General features: G+C 39.4%; 1 protein-coding gene across 6 annotated transcripts in view; it reads right to left on the bottom strand.

Moving 5' to 3' along the window:
- The window catches only part of PRKN (parkin RBR E3 ubiquitin protein ligase), a 1,174,462-nt gene that overhangs the window by 1,147,669 nt on the left and 9,247 nt on the right, over positions 1-17,546 (bottom strand). The gene's annotated exons all lie outside the window — the stretch shown is intronic.

The following is a 17,546-nucleotide window of genomic DNA, read 5'->3' on the forward strand; positions in this document are numbered from 1 at the left end:
TTGTCATCTTTCAACATTTGCAGAGCACGCAGACGAATTCCAGTTCTAGTGACAATGTACCCATTTTGTCGACATTCAACAACCCAATTACTGAGATCTTTCTCCAACTCAGAAAATGAAGCGGACCTCGGACATTTTTTCTTGCTTCTTGGTTTAGTTTTGAGTGTTGTTTTATTTTTTCGCCATTCTTACTTGCTTCTCATTGATACAGAATTCACGAACAGCGGCACAATTATTGTTTGCTTCTGCATATTCAACAAATTTAAGTTTAAACACTGTGTGATAAGCAGACCATTTTTTTTTATTTCACCACTGTCCATTTTAAATACTAGTATGAAAATAGATTATTATTATAGTTATAGATTTTGTAGGACTTTATATAGGAATGTCACCTGCTTTATCACTGTCAAATTATTATTGTTCCTTGTTTATTTCAAAGCCGCCCTGTAGATTGGCATGTCTGTGGCGATAAACAGGCTATTTAAATTTTATTAGAGATTCCATCGATTCTGCGCATTATATTTTCGTATTGGCTCGAGACTTACGAGGTCCATTGGTAGAAATGCATGAAGAGATCAAATTACACAGTAGCAGACTGACACCAGTGCTATACTACTATCGTTCATTGTATTTTTCTGATTGGCTTGTAAGGTGTAGCATTTTGTGAAATGAATGGATCAAATGTCATGCAGATCTGCAGCACTGCTCTTTTAGTATTTATTTCAAACCAATCTAGTCCACGAAACAAAGCCTTTGCAACTTTAAAAGGCTGCAGTATTGACATCAATAAATGGGTCAGCAAACTTTGGCTCCCAGCCCATCAAGGTAAGCCACTGACGAGTTGGGACGTTTTGTTTATCTGGAGCATCCGCAGGCCTGGAGTCCCTCAGCTCCCTGTGGCAGGCTGCCACTTCCCGCAGCTCCTGTTGGCTGGGAACGGTTAACTGTGGCCACAGGGAACTGAGGGGCTCCATGCCTGCAGACGCTCCAGGTAAACAAAACGACAATGTATTAGCTATTCAATTAAATAATTCCATAGAGTTTAAAATCATCAAATTTTGGTGTAGACCTGTTTATAAGCCGACACCCGCTCTTTGATGCTTCACTTTTTTACCAAAAATATTCGGCTTATGAACGAGTATATACGGTAAGTAAATTCAGAGATACATGTGTACGCATGCATGCACACACAGTATAGTATGCAAAAATCAACCTAGATTAAGAGTACTCAACCCTCAGCAATTCTTAAGCACAACTGGGAGGAAGAAGTTATGGACAGAAGCAGTTAATTTAATTTAGATACTTAGAGGTAAATTTTCAAAGAGCCGTGCAAGGATTAGCCAAATGACTCCTATTGATTTTAGTGCAGAGTACTGAAGTCCTCTATCCACAGAACAGGTATGGCATAGAAAGTGATAGTACAAGGTTATCAAGTGCCGCCCCAGCTTAAAATGTTTAATGAGAGTAAGACAGCCAAAGCCCCATGCTATGCATTAAAAATCTGAGTTTTAATGTTGTTTCAGTGCAGTGTTTGGTATTTAAATATGTCTGTACTGCATTTTCATTTTACCTGTATGGGAATAAATATGGGAGAGCAGCAGGAAAGCTTCTATTATAAGAAAGAATGGCATAAAATGCAAGCACAATGAAATAAAGAGGCAAATGAAGGAACTTTTCTTTTCCTTTATTAGAAATATAGGAAACAGATTGTGCTCATCTTGCTTAGGGCCAACAGGCAGTCTCTGTAACACAGCTCACTAAGGAGTTTTGCTGTGTTAAAGAGTAAACCAGATGGGATATTTGCTTCCAACAAGATAATTCTGATGGAAAGTGTTGTAAGTACTGTAAAAGAAACTTTTTAGCTTCATCTGCTATTTCAGCATATAAAAGTTTCCCGTAAAGAGGTGTTCACATCACAAAACCCATTACCATTATTACACCAGGCATTAATTTGGACCCTTATGTTGCAGTCTCAACAGAGAGGGCAAGGATTGCATTGAGCTCATTGTTTTTCACAAATAGCTGGTAGCAGCAGAATGAAGGGAGTGTCAATTTGAGCCTACCACCTTCTTCTTTCTCCCCTGAACAAGGCAGGAGCCACTTGTTACACCGTCCTTCCCAGCTCTCTACATGGCTAGGACAAGTATGATTACCTTTAGGGCAGCCAATTAAAGGCTTCACTTTCCAAAATGCCTCACTTTCTACCAGTTGTTGACAGCAGCAACACCTGCAGGCCCTCACAGCCCAGAAACCTCCTGATGTCATCAGAACCTCAAATTCAAAACCTCAACACTGGACTTCTTTTAATTTTGCTGATTGGTGTTGATTCCAAACTTCTCCCATGTCCCTCCAACTACTCTACTCCTTCTGATCCCTGAACTCACTCTAACTGCACATCATATGTCTAACCATGCTTCTCTCTCTCATCCCATTCCTCCCTTCCAGTGTTAATCCACCCTTACTCCATACTCCATTCCCTTGGCCTGACTCCCCACTTCTATTCTTCCGTAGCCTTAATATTTTGTTCCTGAAAATTCATCTCCTCGCCTTCTATGCCAATGAATTCCCTCACAAGAACTGCCACTAACCTTATTAATATAATATGCACATTAATTAAAACAAAAAACAATGGCTGTGTACAGAATAAAACTCGTAACTTTGTAATAGTAACTCTTCTCCTCCTTTCCACCTATCAATCCTCTTCTTTTAGTCTTTACTTGTCACAGGTTTGTTTATATTGTAATATCTTTAGGGCAGAGATCATATCTTCTATTTCTCTGTAAAGCATATGCTACACTTTGTGAGCTATCTAGTAACTACTTAGTAATAAATAAATGGGCACAGAGACTGAGCTAGTCTCTCACGCCTACAAATGGTTCCTTTAAGTCAAGTGTAATACATATTGGTGGGGCAAATTGGGGAGGCTGCACTTCTGCTCCCTATGCTGTACTTTGTCAATGGCTAAATAAAAGACGTCAGGCTCCAGGGCTGTCAATCAAGTACTTTCCATGAGCACTAAAGTCATTAAAAGTGGATGAAGCATCAGTAATGAAACTCGGTATTTAAGTTTCTTTCCCAAATTTTATTGAGCTTCATATTTTGTTATTAAGCACCACTGCCAAAACCTCCTCTCAACATGTGAAAGTTCAATAAGTTTTGGAGCTACAGCAATACCATGAATTCTCTCAGCAGCTGGCCCAACAGTACAGTGTGAAGCCATGTAAAAAAAAAAAAGAACAGATTTGGCACTGTCACTGATCAGACCATTAATGCCGACTCAGATCAAAGGAGATGCCAAACAAGAAAGTGCTTACATAGCTAATATAAATGGAAAGTAGCTTATTTTATTATTGTATTGCTTTTAACACAAATAACCCTACCTATAATATATACTAAAGAGAGTGAACAGAAAACATAAAAATGGTTAAATAAAGCACCATAAGTACCTAACTGTAATAATACATTACAAGTAGAAGAGCATCTCAGTACCCTGTGTTCCCAGCCAAATTAAATTAAACTTGTGTATTATATATAGAAAGGAAGGTAAAGCAGAAAACCTTCAGATCTTCACCAGACCCAACCAACGCCCCCGCCCCTCCAACCTTTCATTCACAGAGAAAACACCCTATATAAAAATAACAACTGTTCCTTCAGTAGGAAGCAAAATGGGCTTCCAAAGTCTAAATCAAAACATACACGGACAGAATTTCAGATATCAGAGGGGTAGCCGTGTTAGTCTGAATCTGTAAAAAGCAACAGAGGGTCCTGTGGCACCTTTGAGACTAACAGAAGTATTGGGAGCATCAGCCCACATATCTACACCAGCAACACCATCACAGGACCTAACCAGATCATCTACAACATCACCGGCTCATTCACCTGCACGTCCACCAATGTTATATATGCCATCATATGCCAGCAATGCCCCTCTGCTATGTACATTTGCCAAACTGGACAGTCACTACGCAAGAGGATAAATGGACACAAGTCAGATATCAGGAATGGCAATATACAAAAACCTGTAGGAGAACACTTCAACCTCCCTGGCCACACAATAGCAGATGTAAAAGTAGCCATCTTACAGCAAAAAAACTTCAGGACCAGACTCCAAAGAGAAACTGCTGAGCTCCAGTTCATTTGCAAATTTGACACCATCAGATCAGGATTAAACAAAGACTGTGAATGGCTATCCAATTACAGAAGCAGTTTCTTCTCCCTTGGTGTTCACACCTCAACTGCTACCAGAGCACCTCACTCTCCCTGATTGAACTAACCTCGTTATCTCCACACTGATTTATACCTGCCTCTGGAGATTTCCATTACTTGCATCTGAAGACGTGAGGTTCTTACCCACGAAAGCTTATGCTCCCAATACTTCTGTTAGTCTCAAAGGTGCCACAGGACCCTCTGTTGCTTTTTACAGAATTTCAGATGTTGACTTTGTGACAGACTAACAATATCTTGCAATATCCTGAATGAGTTAAATTAAACCTTGTTGAATTAGTGTTAACACCTTTGGAGTTTATTGTATCAAACATGCAAATATTTATGTACTATTGTGAAATAGCATGGAACTTCTTTAGTAGGAAGACTAGGTTAACGCAATCTCTGGAAAGGATTATAAGAATCTTTAAAGGACCTTTTGAAACAATGTGAACTTTTAAAATTAAGGGGGTTTCTCGAGGAGAATGGAATATATGCTAACATAATTTCTCCAGTTATCAACCTTTGAAGCCGCCCCCACCCCGGGGGGGGAGGGGGGAACAGGGGGACGGAGAGATACACATATATTTGTTCAAAGTGGATTCTCCAGGGACCCACAAAGACAAAGAAAGGAGTTTTGGCTAAATAAGCTATGTTTAGACCAGCCCAGGGCCCTCTTCCTGATCCAGTCAACAGACAGGACCTCTGGTCCACAGAGTTCCCCAATCATTTGGGAAGGATTGGAAAGACTTGGCCTATTGAGGCTTCATAAGACTTGGTTCTTATTCTCTGAAAGCTGTGCAGAACTGGCAACCACAAGGACTTCCCCGAATGTTGAGAGCTGAAGGACTTATCCTGCCAAAATCCCTGTTAGGACTGGGGAGTTAATTCTGGTAAATTTATAAGCATGCATGTAAGATCTTTTATTGTTTTTAATATGTTTTTTCTGCCATGCCTTTTACTTTATGAATAAAGTAGGCTTGCATAGAAAGAGCTGTAAGAGAACTTACATCTGTAACAATTATACTGTAATCAGTATCTAAAGAAAAAGCAAGCAGGTTTCTTGAGCAACCTGTCTTTGCTGCGAAATTCACAGTGAAAACAGGGAACTGTGCAGCCTAGAAATATCATGGTCAGAAGGCAGAGATATGCTGGTCTCCATCAAAGAGAGGCAACAGCTGGGGAGCTAGACGCCAAGAGAGGGTGCCCTTGCTGAACCACCGAGGGGAAATACAGGTGCAGTTGTCCTGAACTGTGATTTTCTTATGTGTGTTCCTAAAGTTCTGGCTACCCTATTCGATGCATGTAGTGCCTGGTTTTCAGGGGTATTGAAGATCCACAGCTGTGCAGCTAATTAAAATTAGTGAACACTCCTGAATATATTTGGCTTTAGTCTAAGATAGCAATAATATGACCATGTTCTCCAAAATACCAGTAGGGAAAACAAACACACACCGTCCCCCTCCCCCCAGAAATTGAAGAAAATCCTCTCTCTTTTGGGAAAACCCCATGAAAAGAATGAAAAAAAAATACTTTCATGTCTCAAATTGGACTGACTTAAAATTTTCTCTACCATGCTTTAGACATTCTAAATACTCTTTGACTTTCTCCTGTCATGTTTCTTCAATCAATCACAGAGTAGATTGGAATCAAATTGAAATGACTGGATCAAAAAAAATCAAATTTTTTAACATTTAGTTTCAGTAATCTGATTATGAAGCTTTTAGTGATATTGTAATTACTTTGAAGTTTTGAGCATATGTTTCTACGGAAGGTATTCCAGGGAGATCATTGCATCAGGAAAGGTTTGAAATGCAAAGCCAAACGTGCCAAAAATATTTCAGCTCATCAAAAAATTAAAGTTGAGGGGGAACCATAAGAGTGATGTAGTGTGATATCTAATATGAAATATCGTATTTCCACCAAGATTTTTTATTTACGCCCACACAGAAAATTAAAAATCATTTGTTTCCATACTCTCAAAGGCAATAGTATGTCATTGGGTAACTACAAGGACAGCTGTATAGGAAAACATCAGCAATCTGTGGGAGATGAATAAGAAGCAAAGCAGCTGACCCCTGGCTCCTTGAAGATTTGCAGGAAAACCTAATATTAATTTGGTCAGTTCTAATTTTACATTGATTTTGTTGTTGTTGTTTAATGTGTCCATAGAAGTTATCGAAGTGAGAGTCCTAGCTATTTCAGTTTCCAATGGCCCACTTTCTTCGAAGATTAATTAATTATCCTCAATTTTGTACATTGCTAAATGAATTTGAATTTGAAAAATGCACAATTTGACACAAGACAGTTGCATTTTCTCAGGTTTCTGGGAACAAGCTGAATTAACGCACTAAGGGTGAAATTCACCCCTGAGCAGAGGGCCTGCACATGTCCATTCACTGCTTAGATCCCACTTCATCCCCTGTTCAAAGGCGTGAATTTCATATCAAGGGCCAAATTCTGAACTTTTTAGAATTTTCTCAGCTCTTACTCTGGCAAACTTCCATTGAAATCACTGGGAATTTTCCAGAATAAGGGTCTCAGGATGTGATCCACAGGTTCAGTATTCAAACAACTAACCATCAGCTTTATTGGACATGACCACACTGCATGGGCTTCTATATTTATAGCACTACCTATAACCTCCCAAGTCCTGTCTCTGCATTCACTAGGTACGTTGTAAAATCTGGATGGATTTTTTGGGAGGCTGAAGGAGCACTCTTGTTTTCAGGTGTTCCAAAGTTGTGTTCAAGAGTACACCAGAGATTTTCCCAGAATAATTAAAAGGCCAATGAAAAATGTACAGGATATAGTTCAAAGAGAAGATGCTGAAGAGGTAAACATAGGATGTAGAAAATAGAAGTAAAAGCAAATAAAATACAATACATAGAGTGCCAAGAAAGACTGGAGGAACCAAACTAATGGTGGGAGGATAGTCTCATAAAGAAAAACAACACATGTGCTATTGAAAAAGCAATGGGGAAAAAAGGAAAATGTACCCTTGACGCCTGACAGCCTGAAAGTTTTTTCATATCAAATACTTGTTTGACGACGTGAATGAGTTTGCCACAAAGCTCACCTCAGTTATCAAAAGTAAGCTTAATATGTAAGACTATGGTTATTTTCTCTTTTACATTGCTATATTGTAAGAACTTTTTATAGACTTTAATGGGACTTTGTAAGGATAGGATAAAAGTGAGTAAGGACCTCAGGATTTGGCACAGTGTAAATACATTGCTCATTCCACCTTCATTTGCAGTGCAGCACAAATAAAATGTTTTTGTTGGACTCTACTCTCTAGATAACCCCATTCTTTCATTTCTTCTCCATTAATATACTATCACCTTCAAGATGCCATGGAATGAAAAGCACTTCCTTTAGTTAGTATCTTCATTAATCTTTACAAGCTTCTTAAACTTTTAACCATTAAATCGACTACAGTAACTCTTCACTTAAAGTCGGCCCAGTTAACTTTGTTTTGTTGTTACGTTGCTGATCAATTAGGAAACATGCTCGTTTAAAGTTGTGCAATGCTCCCAGCAGGCTATCAATTGCAGGCTATCAATCCCAGAGTCTCCTGCTTGCTGTGCAGGGGGGAAGGGAGGGGCTAATGTCAGGGTGTCCCCCTCCCCCCTGCACCCCGCTTACCCCTTCTCCATATAGAGCAGGGAGGGAACACGGACGGAGAGCAACATAGAGAGCTTGGGGCAGCAGCTGCTGTCTCAACTTCCTGATCCACTTAAAAAGACAATGCACTTGTGGGTCAGCTTACTTAAAGGGGCCGTGTGCATCTCTCTCTCTCTCCTACCCATAAGGTGTGTGTCTGTCTCTGTCTGCTATGCTGTCTCCCCTCCCTCGTGTTTGTGCTGCCTTGTGTGAGAGGCTACATTAACAACAATGTTTAAACCCTTGAGGGCTCAGCCAAGTGCTAGTTCATCATTTAGCAGCAAGGCATTCCCTGGGGAAATATCCTTCCCTCCTCCACCCTCTAACTTCACCACCTCAACCAAGCTTCACAATCATCATGGCTGTGAACAGTATTAAATTGTTTGTTTAAAACATATACTGTGTGTATATCTATATAATATATAGTTTTTTGTCTGGTGAAAAAAATTTCCCTGGAACCTAACCCCCCCATTTACATTAATTCTTATGGGGAAATTGGATTCGCTTAACATCTTTTCGTTTAAAGTCGCATTTTTCAGGAACATAACTACAACGTTAAGCGAGGAGTTACTGTACCTTTCCTTTATACACTCACTTCAGGATTATATGCCTTTGCAGTGGAAGGTTTGGGTTCAGAGTTTAGAGGACAAATTTTGCCTTTACAACCAAACACAAGAAAACACTCATAGAATTTCAAATCCAATGGTATAAAGAGAGGCAGAACATTCTGATCATCTTAAAACGGCAGGAGATAATAATAGGATTTATTTTTTTCTTCACATCATAAGAGCAATGTCACAGGGATAGTTGATAAACAATTAAGAACTTCAGAGTGTAAATATAAAGGATGTGAAATCTTACAAGGTACTATCATCAGAGACACCTGAGCTCACAGACTTTAGGTTCAAATGGGAAGCCACTTAGGGCAGAGTATTCTTGCTGAGGTATTCTCAACTCTGGAATCAACTTTCCTTCTTCAGTTCAACAAAGCCCAGATCTGCTGGCTGTCCACACTCTCTAGTATTTTGCCTGAGAGACAGGGTTGAAATAATGGAATGGGGATAAGTGTTATGGGACTGTCTTTTGTTTTTGTTATTCTGTGTTTGTAGAATGTAAAGTGCAAAGAGGTCCTGGTCCATGCCTGGGGCTCCTAGGCACTTTGGTAATACAAATAATAAATAATAATAATAATACATCAATCTATCTGACAAAGTTTCCACTAATGGTTTACTGTCCCCTGGGTTTCCACTAAATAGAAGAACTTGGAAAAGCTTCATCACTCACAGTATAATTCTTTGATTTTGTGGCCTAACCACTTATACAATTCAGAAGGTCTCAGGAGACTGTCTGCTACTTCAATCAATTTATTCCAAAAAATGTGGATAACTTCTGTTTCTAATTAAGAGGGCTAACCCTTAATGAATACATTATCAAAATAGTATACAATAATGTCTTGGGGCTTAAATACATTTTAAAAAATGCAAATTACTTCAGCATGAGCCACTTAGCATTTGCTGCTGTCTATTCTGCAGCATCGGGGAGGTACTTAAATACCTGGTTGTTCCTTATATGGCTTATCAGTTTAAATATAAACTTTTCTAATATAACTGGCAATAAATGGAATTTGGAATCATGTCTCATGCGTAGGCAGGATTAAACACCTTGATAAGGAAGTTGTACTTTCATATTTATTGTATCAAGAACTTCCAATCTTTTTGTGTATTTTTATTTGTTTGCTAATTGGAAAGCAAGTCAATTAGAATTTTAAATATAATATAATCTTATATGTATATAGTGCCTTTTAGATCAAAGGTTCCTAAAATATTTTACAAACAATGAGCCTGAGCCTAATGTCAGTGGGAGCTGAAAGTGTTCAGCGCCCCCTAGAAGAAACTCATCCCCATACAGAATCAGGTCTTACATGTGTACACCCTCCCCCCCCCCCCGCCACCTTATCCCTGTAGCAGTCAACTGGTGCAGAATATGCTATGTAACAGTAGAAGAAAGAGAGATTTTGGCAGAGGGTAGTAGAGCAAATCCATATTCTGGTGTGTCAGGGGATCTTTAATGTCTACACAGAGGAGAGAGAACTTCAGGGGAGGTTTTTTTGTTTGTTTGCTTGCTTGCTTGCTTGTTTGTTTTTAAAGGCCTTCTCTGAAAGATCCAAACATGGGAAACTGTAAGGAAGAAGGTGTTGCATTATACATCAAGAATATAGACTGTACACTTGTTCTGAAGTCCAGAAGGAGGTGAGAGGCAGACCAGTTGAAAGTCTCTGGATAAAGATAAAAGGGGGAAAAATAAGGGTGATGTCATCATAGGGTGTCTGTTATAGACCACCAAATCAGGAGGAGGAGGCAGATGAGATATTTCTACAACAAATAACAGAAACATCTGAAATTCAAGACCTAGTAGTAATGGGGGACTTTAACTATCGAGGCAGCTGTTGGAAAAGTAATATGGCAAAACACAATATTTCCAGTAAGTTCTTGGAATACATTGGGGATAACTTTTTGTTTCAAAAAGACAGCCATTTTAGATTTTATTCTGACCAACAGGGAGGAACTGGTAGCAAATCTGAAGGTGGAAGGCCATTTGGGTGAAAGTGGTCATAAAATCATAGATTTTATGATTCTAAGGAAAGGAAGGAATGAGAGTAGCAGAATAAAGACAATGGACTTTAAAAAAGCAGACTCTAACAAACTTGGAGAACTAGTATGTGACGTCCCATGGGAAGAAAACCTAAGGTATAAAGGAGGTCCAGAGAGCTGTCAGTTTCTCAAGAAGACAATATTAAAGGCACAAGATCAAACTATCCCAATGCAAAGAAAGATAACAAGAACAGTAAGAGACCAGTATGGCTCCATCAGGAGTTCTTTAATAAAATAAAATAATGAAAATAAAAACTGGAAACATGGATGAATTACTAAGGAGGAGTACAAAAGAATAGCACAAGCATGTAGGGACATAATCAGAAAAGTAAAGGCACAAAACAAGCACGTAGGAAGGGACACAAAAGGCTACTTCAAATAAGAAGCAAGAGAAAGACAAAGGAAAGTGTAGGTCCTCTACTTAGAGAGGAAAGAGAGCTAATAACTGATAACATCAAGAAGGCTGGAATGTTTAATGCCTATTTTGCCTCAGTCTTCGCTAAAAAGGTTAATCGTGACCAGATACTTAGCATAATTAACATTAACTACAAAGAGAAAAAAGAATGAAAGCCAAAATAGGGTAAGAACAAGTTAAAGAATATTTAGGTAAGCTAAGTAGTCAGCAGGAGCTGATGAAATTCATCCTGGGGTACTTCAGGATCTAGTTGAAGCAATCTCGGAACAGTTAGCAATTACCATTGAGAATTCATGGAGAAAAGATAAGGTCCCAGAAGACTGAAGAATGGCAAACATAATACCTACCTTAAAAAAAGGGGAACACAGAGGACACAGGGAATTATAGACTAGTCAGCCTAACTTAAATACCTGGAAAGATACTGGAACAAATTATTAAACAATCAATTTGTGAGCATCTAGATGATAACAGGGTTATAAGGAATAGCCAGCCTGGATTTATCAAGAACAAATCATGCCAAACCAACCTTATTTCTCTCTTTGACAGGGTTACTGGCCTAGTGGATGGGAGGAGCAGTAGATGTGAGACAACTTGATTTTAGTAATGCTTTTGACACAGTCCCACATTACATTCTCATTAGCAAATTCGGGAAATGTGGCCTAGATGAAGTTACCATAAGATAGGTGCAAAAACTGGTTGAAAGATCATACTCAAAGAGCAGTTATCAATGGTTCGCTGTCAAAATGGGAAGGCTCATCTAGTTGGGCCCCGAAGGGGTTAGTCCTGGTCTGGAACTATTTAATATTTTCATCAATGTCTTGGATAATGGAATGGAGAGTATGCTTATCAAATCTACAGAGGACACCAAGCTGGGAGAGGTGGCAAGCACTTTGGAGGACAGGATTAAAATTCAAAACAACCTTAGTAAATTGGATAATTGGTCTGAAATCAACAAGATGGAATTAAATAAACATAAATGTAAAGTATTTCACTTAGGAAAGAAAAAGCAAATGTACAACTACAAAATGGGGAATAATTAGCTAGGTGAAGGTACTTCTAATTAAGATCTGGGGGTCATAGCAGATCACAAATTGAAAATGGGTCAACAATGTGATACAGTTGCAAAAAAGGCTAATACTATTCTGGGGTTTATTAACAGGAGTTTCTTATGTAAGACACAGGAGGTAACTGTCCTGTGAGCACCAGTGAGACCTCAGCTGGAGTACTGTGTCCAATTCTGATTGCCACACTCGAGGAAAATCTCCATCATTGGAGCTTTTTAACAGCAGGTTAGACAAACACCTGTCACGAATGGTCTAGATAATTAGTCCTGCCATGAGTGCAGGGGACTGGACTAGATGACCTCTCGAGGTCCCTTCCAGTTCTATGATTCTATGAAAGCTGTGGATAAATTAAAGAGACTCCAGAAGAGAGCAACAAACATGATAAAAGGTTTAGAAAATTTGAGCTATGAGGGGAGGTTAAAAAAACTGGGCATGTTTAGTCATGAGAAAAGAAGACCGAGGAAGGACCTGATAACACCATTCAAATATATTAAGGGCTGTTAAAAAGAAGACAGTGATCTTTTTTTCCCCATGTCCGTTAAAGATAGTACACGAAGTACTCTGCTTAAGCAGTAGCAAAGGAAATTTAGGTTACATATTAGGAAAAATCTTTCTAAATATACCAATAGTTATGTACTGGAACAGGCTTCCAAGGGAGGTTGTGAAATCCCCATAACTGGATGTTTTTAAGAACAAGAGTTGAGAAAAACCTCTCAGAGATCATCTACGTTTACTTGGTTGTGCCTCAGCACAGTAGACGAGACTTCTCAAGGCCCTTCCAGCCCTACACTTCTATGATTCTATTTACCTGACATTATTTAACCATTGGTTTCAAGAAGTCTGAGTATCCAAAATTTGAAACATTAATTATGCCCCCTTTTTCTGACCTACTGATAAAAGGAATTCTGATATCTGTGTTAGTATTGTGTATAGATGGCAGTACTAAAAATACAGAAAGAAAGACGGAAAGACCTACCATATCCACAAAATAACCCAACCCTCTATATGCTTTGTAAGATACAAGAACTTTTCTGCATATTTTCCATATGCCATAATATAACATTAAGATTTACTTTAGTAAATGTAAGAAACAAGACTTAGACTTTAGTAAAATGTAACAAACAAGATTCTTCAGATACAAAACTTTCATAGAATCAACGTATTTTCCAAACACAAGATAAACATATATATAATTGCATGACGCACTAGATTTTATCTCCTTACAACTGGCTCAACAACAATCAAAGGAACAAACAAACAAACCAACAAAAATTAAAAACCACCATCACCAAAAGAAATCAGAGAGGTATGCAGGAAATACAGGAGCTCCTCGAACTGTCAGATATATAAAAGACTTTAGATAATTGTATACTATCAGTTTAAATACATCAAATGGTATGATAGCATATCTTCAAGAACTGGGATTTAAGTAACCACTTTAGCACTTCTCAGATTACTTATTAGATGAAGCAAAACACACATTACTGCGAACTGTTGACTCATGTACCCCACTTGAAAACCCCACTGATCAAATGAAACACCCACAGTGATACACAACAGCAAAGGCATTAAACTGAAAGGCAATATTGGCTTGAAAACAAGCAAAAACATCAAAAAGATATTTCAGCATGTCATCGTTACACTATTTGGGTAACATCAGGGAGACAGTTCCTGATATATGACAGATCAGGAGATGAGCTGCCTTCAAAATATGCACCAGTCTTTGGCCTTAGCCTCCCAATGAGGTGTGTATATATATAACTCCATGTGCATTATGAGAATTATCAGCCACCTGTAATTTTCTGAGCACAGAATCTAGGTTTAAACTCACAAATCTAAAATTATAATACTTATTTATATAAATAATCGTTAGAGGATGGATCTCTAATCCCACTTAGCACATGGAAAAAGGGATAAGAAATACAGTATAGTAACTATTGTCTAATATTGTCTTGGTTGCACATTCACAACTGCCATTGAAAATATGGGAACTTAAGCACACACTTCCAAAGGCAGAATTTAGCCCTACATCTGAAAAAACCCTAACAGTATGAGGTATTTTTTTCACACCAAAATACATAAATAAAATGTTTACAAGAGTTTTGGTCTTTTAAAAGACATAAGAACCATCAAAATTATACTCCTACAATTCAGGTATGGCATATCACTGATTTTAGAAATCGCCTTTATAGAACAGTACATTCATTCACATCCAAATAACAGACTATTTTTATCACTCTCCAGCCCCTCTGTATTTGTAATAAGTCAGCAATTTTGGCAGTTCTCAGAAATTTGTTGCAAACTTGATGGGATTCACAGAACAATAAAGTAATATGCAAGATATAAAATCTCATGCTTTACAGGTCAGCTAATCCTTGGAATGGTCAGGAGGGAATACTTTTCACCCTGTAAAAGCACTGCATAATTGGCCAGATACATTTTTCCCCTTTCCAGTGGAGGAGACTGGTGTCACCTTCTTTTGAAGTATTAGTCATAGATTTCTGCTAGAGGAAAGATACTGAACTAGATACACTATTGCTCCAATATAACATAATAAACTATAAGTTCCTATGAGTCTTAAAGGGAAGCCTTCTGACTGTGATAAATTTAAAACCTTTCTTACAAACTCTTTCAACATATATATTACCAATTAATCCTTTATATAGTTCAAGATTTATGTATAATAAAGATGTATTTGCAAAACATTGTGTGCTCTGCAGCCAGATAGACTTAAATGCTGGAAATTTTGCAGCTGGGTCACCTCCAATTGTACTAGAATGTTGAATGTAACCCTGTGTAGAGGGGAAGAGACATCTACCCACCTATAATTTAGTTAGGCTGCCTTAATTATCATAGATGTCGTCTCAACATGAGCTTCAAACTGGGAGTGATCTGAACTTCCCTATATTATCAGTTCAGTAGACATATAAATATATCAATTGCCACTGAAACTGAGAATGTCCTATTACTTTTGGAACTGACCACTAAAACAAACTGCTTGCCAAATTACTAGCTAAAGCTTGTAAAGTATTGTTGGTTTACCTGATCAACCTGTTAACTAATTTGATTTGCTATATTATCCCATTTCCTTTCATTTGACTTGCTAAATGTATTTTATCTAATGCTTTTTGCATAGTTATTTAGTTAATAAAATGCATAAAACTGGAAACCTGTCTGGTTAGGATGTTTGTTCTCCACATGTCAGGGTTCAGGACCTGAGGAACTCTAAGACAGATAACTGACTCAACTCTGTGGCCCCTCTATTAGTGCTCCAAAGAAACGTCCCTGTAGTCTTCACATAACAGGTGAACAAACACAGATACTCTATTTTTGAAGGAAAGTCAATTTATGTATTGATCATTTCTTTTAATAATCAATGTAGGCTCCAGAACAGAGGTGGGCAAACTTTTTGACCTGAGGGCCACATCTGGGAATAGAAATTGTATGGTGGGCCATGAATGCTCACAAAATTGGAGTTGGGGTATGGGAGGGGGTGAGGGCTCTGGTTGGGAGTGCGGGCTCTGGGTGGGGCCAGAAATGAGAACAAGATGGAGAAGGGGTCTCCGGGCTGGGGCAGGGGAATGGGGTGCAGGGAGGGGGAAGACTCCAGCTGGAGGTGCGGGCTCTGGGGTGGGCCTGGGGATGAGGAGTTTGAGATGTAGGAGGGGGCTCCGAGCTGGGACCGAGGAGTTCGGAGGGCGGAAGGGGTATCAGGGCTGGGGCAGGGAGTTGGGATGTGAGAAGGGGTGCAGGCTCCGGCTAGGGGTGTGGGCTCTGGGGTGGGGCTGAGGGGTTTGGGGTGCAGGAGGGTGCTCCAGGCTGGGATCAAGGGGTTTGGAGGGCGGGAGGGGAATCAGGGCTGGGGCAGGGGATGTAGGCACCGGGTAGCGCTTATCTTAAGCGGCTCCCGGAAGCAGCGGCATGTCCCTTCCTTGGCTTCTTCGCAGAAGCACAACCAGGAGGTTCTGCATGCTGCCCCATCCACAGGCACCACCCCTGTAGCTCCCATTGGCTGTGGTTCCTGGCCAATGGGAGCTGTGGGGGCAGCATGCAGAGCGGAGCCCCCTGGCTGCCCCTACACCTAGGAGCCGGAGGGGAGCCATTCCACTGCATCTGGGAGCCGCATGGTGCGGCCCACAACCCTGCTCCCCTGGAGGGGGGCAAGCTCCAGACCCCACTCCCCAGCAGGAGCTCGAGCACCAGATTAAAATGGCTGGTGGGCCGGATGCAGCCTGTGGGCCGTAGTTTGCCCACCCCTGCTCCAGAACCACTGAGGTGAATACAAGCTCCTCAACCGAAAGGCTGAACAACTCCCCAAAATTCCTACACTCCTCACAATTCACATTTTCAGAAGAATAAAATGTGAATAAGACTGCACTCATACAAATCATATTTGAACTATATAAGTAGTTTGTTGGATAATGCGGACATGATCAAATAGAATTTTATATTTCTTGCCATGCAAGGCAACAAGTTATGCAAACATGAATTATATAATTTATGTCATGATGTCAGCCTACCCTGACCCATCATTCTGAATCTGCTACAAAACCCAGGTCTCCTGTCTTGCTACACTGCTGTCACTTACTTAAACTAGTATTCTCTCTGCATAATTAACTCAAGTGGTTTTACTCAGCCACCTAAAATCTATTTACACCCTGGCTCTAAGGCAGTTCTAATTTACTCAACATGTTATATCAAGGAATGTTATGCTTTGGTTTGCTTTAGCTTAAAGGAAATGAATATTAGGGTAGGTCTATACTTACCTCTGGGTCCGGCGGTAAGCAATCGATCTTCTGGGATCGATCCCGGAAGTGCTCGCCGTCGACACCGGTATTCCTGCTCAGCGAGAGGAGTACATGGCATCGACGGGGGAGCCTGCCTGCCGCGTCTGGACTTATTCACGTAGCTGAAGTTGCGCATCTTAGTTCGAAGTGGGGGGTTGGTGTGGACCAGGCCTTAGTTGAGTTGAAAAACTATTTTTAAAGGGAGTTACTGAAACATGAGGTAAATATCCTAGATCTAGACACATTGTAAAGCCTTCAAGAATCCGACTCAACTATAAAAATGTTCTTAAGTGGATGCCAAAAAGGCAAAGTTACTAGTGAATTGTACATTTTGTGTTAGGCTACTGAAAGTACTCATCTACTGAAGACCTATAACCTAACTTAACTATGGTTTCCCTTTTTAAAATTCTAGGTGTGGTCCTTTAATGACACATGAAATTTATAAGAGCAAAGAATGCGTACAGTCAATAATAAATTAAAATATGGGCAGAGGATTAAGTATAATTTACAGCATCTGTCTAGTGATGCCTCTCCACCCACACTGACCCTAGCACTGCTACAGACCACATTCCATCAATATTTACTCAAAATTTGAATTTATGGCCAAAATAATAGGAAATAGGAATATTGCAGAGGATAATATAACATATCTTGTTGACATTATTAATAATATTATATGCTTTCATTGATCAAGGCTGGAAAACTATAATATATTAGAATATAGGAACTGAGTCTATTAAAGTTAAGCATGAATCAATTG

The sequence above is a fragment of the Chrysemys picta genome, chromosome 3 (assembly GCF_011386835.1).
Source record: "Chrysemys picta bellii isolate R12L10 chromosome 3, ASM1138683v2, whole genome shotgun sequence".
Taxonomy (NCBI): Eukaryota; Metazoa; Chordata; order Testudines; family Emydidae; genus Chrysemys; species Chrysemys picta.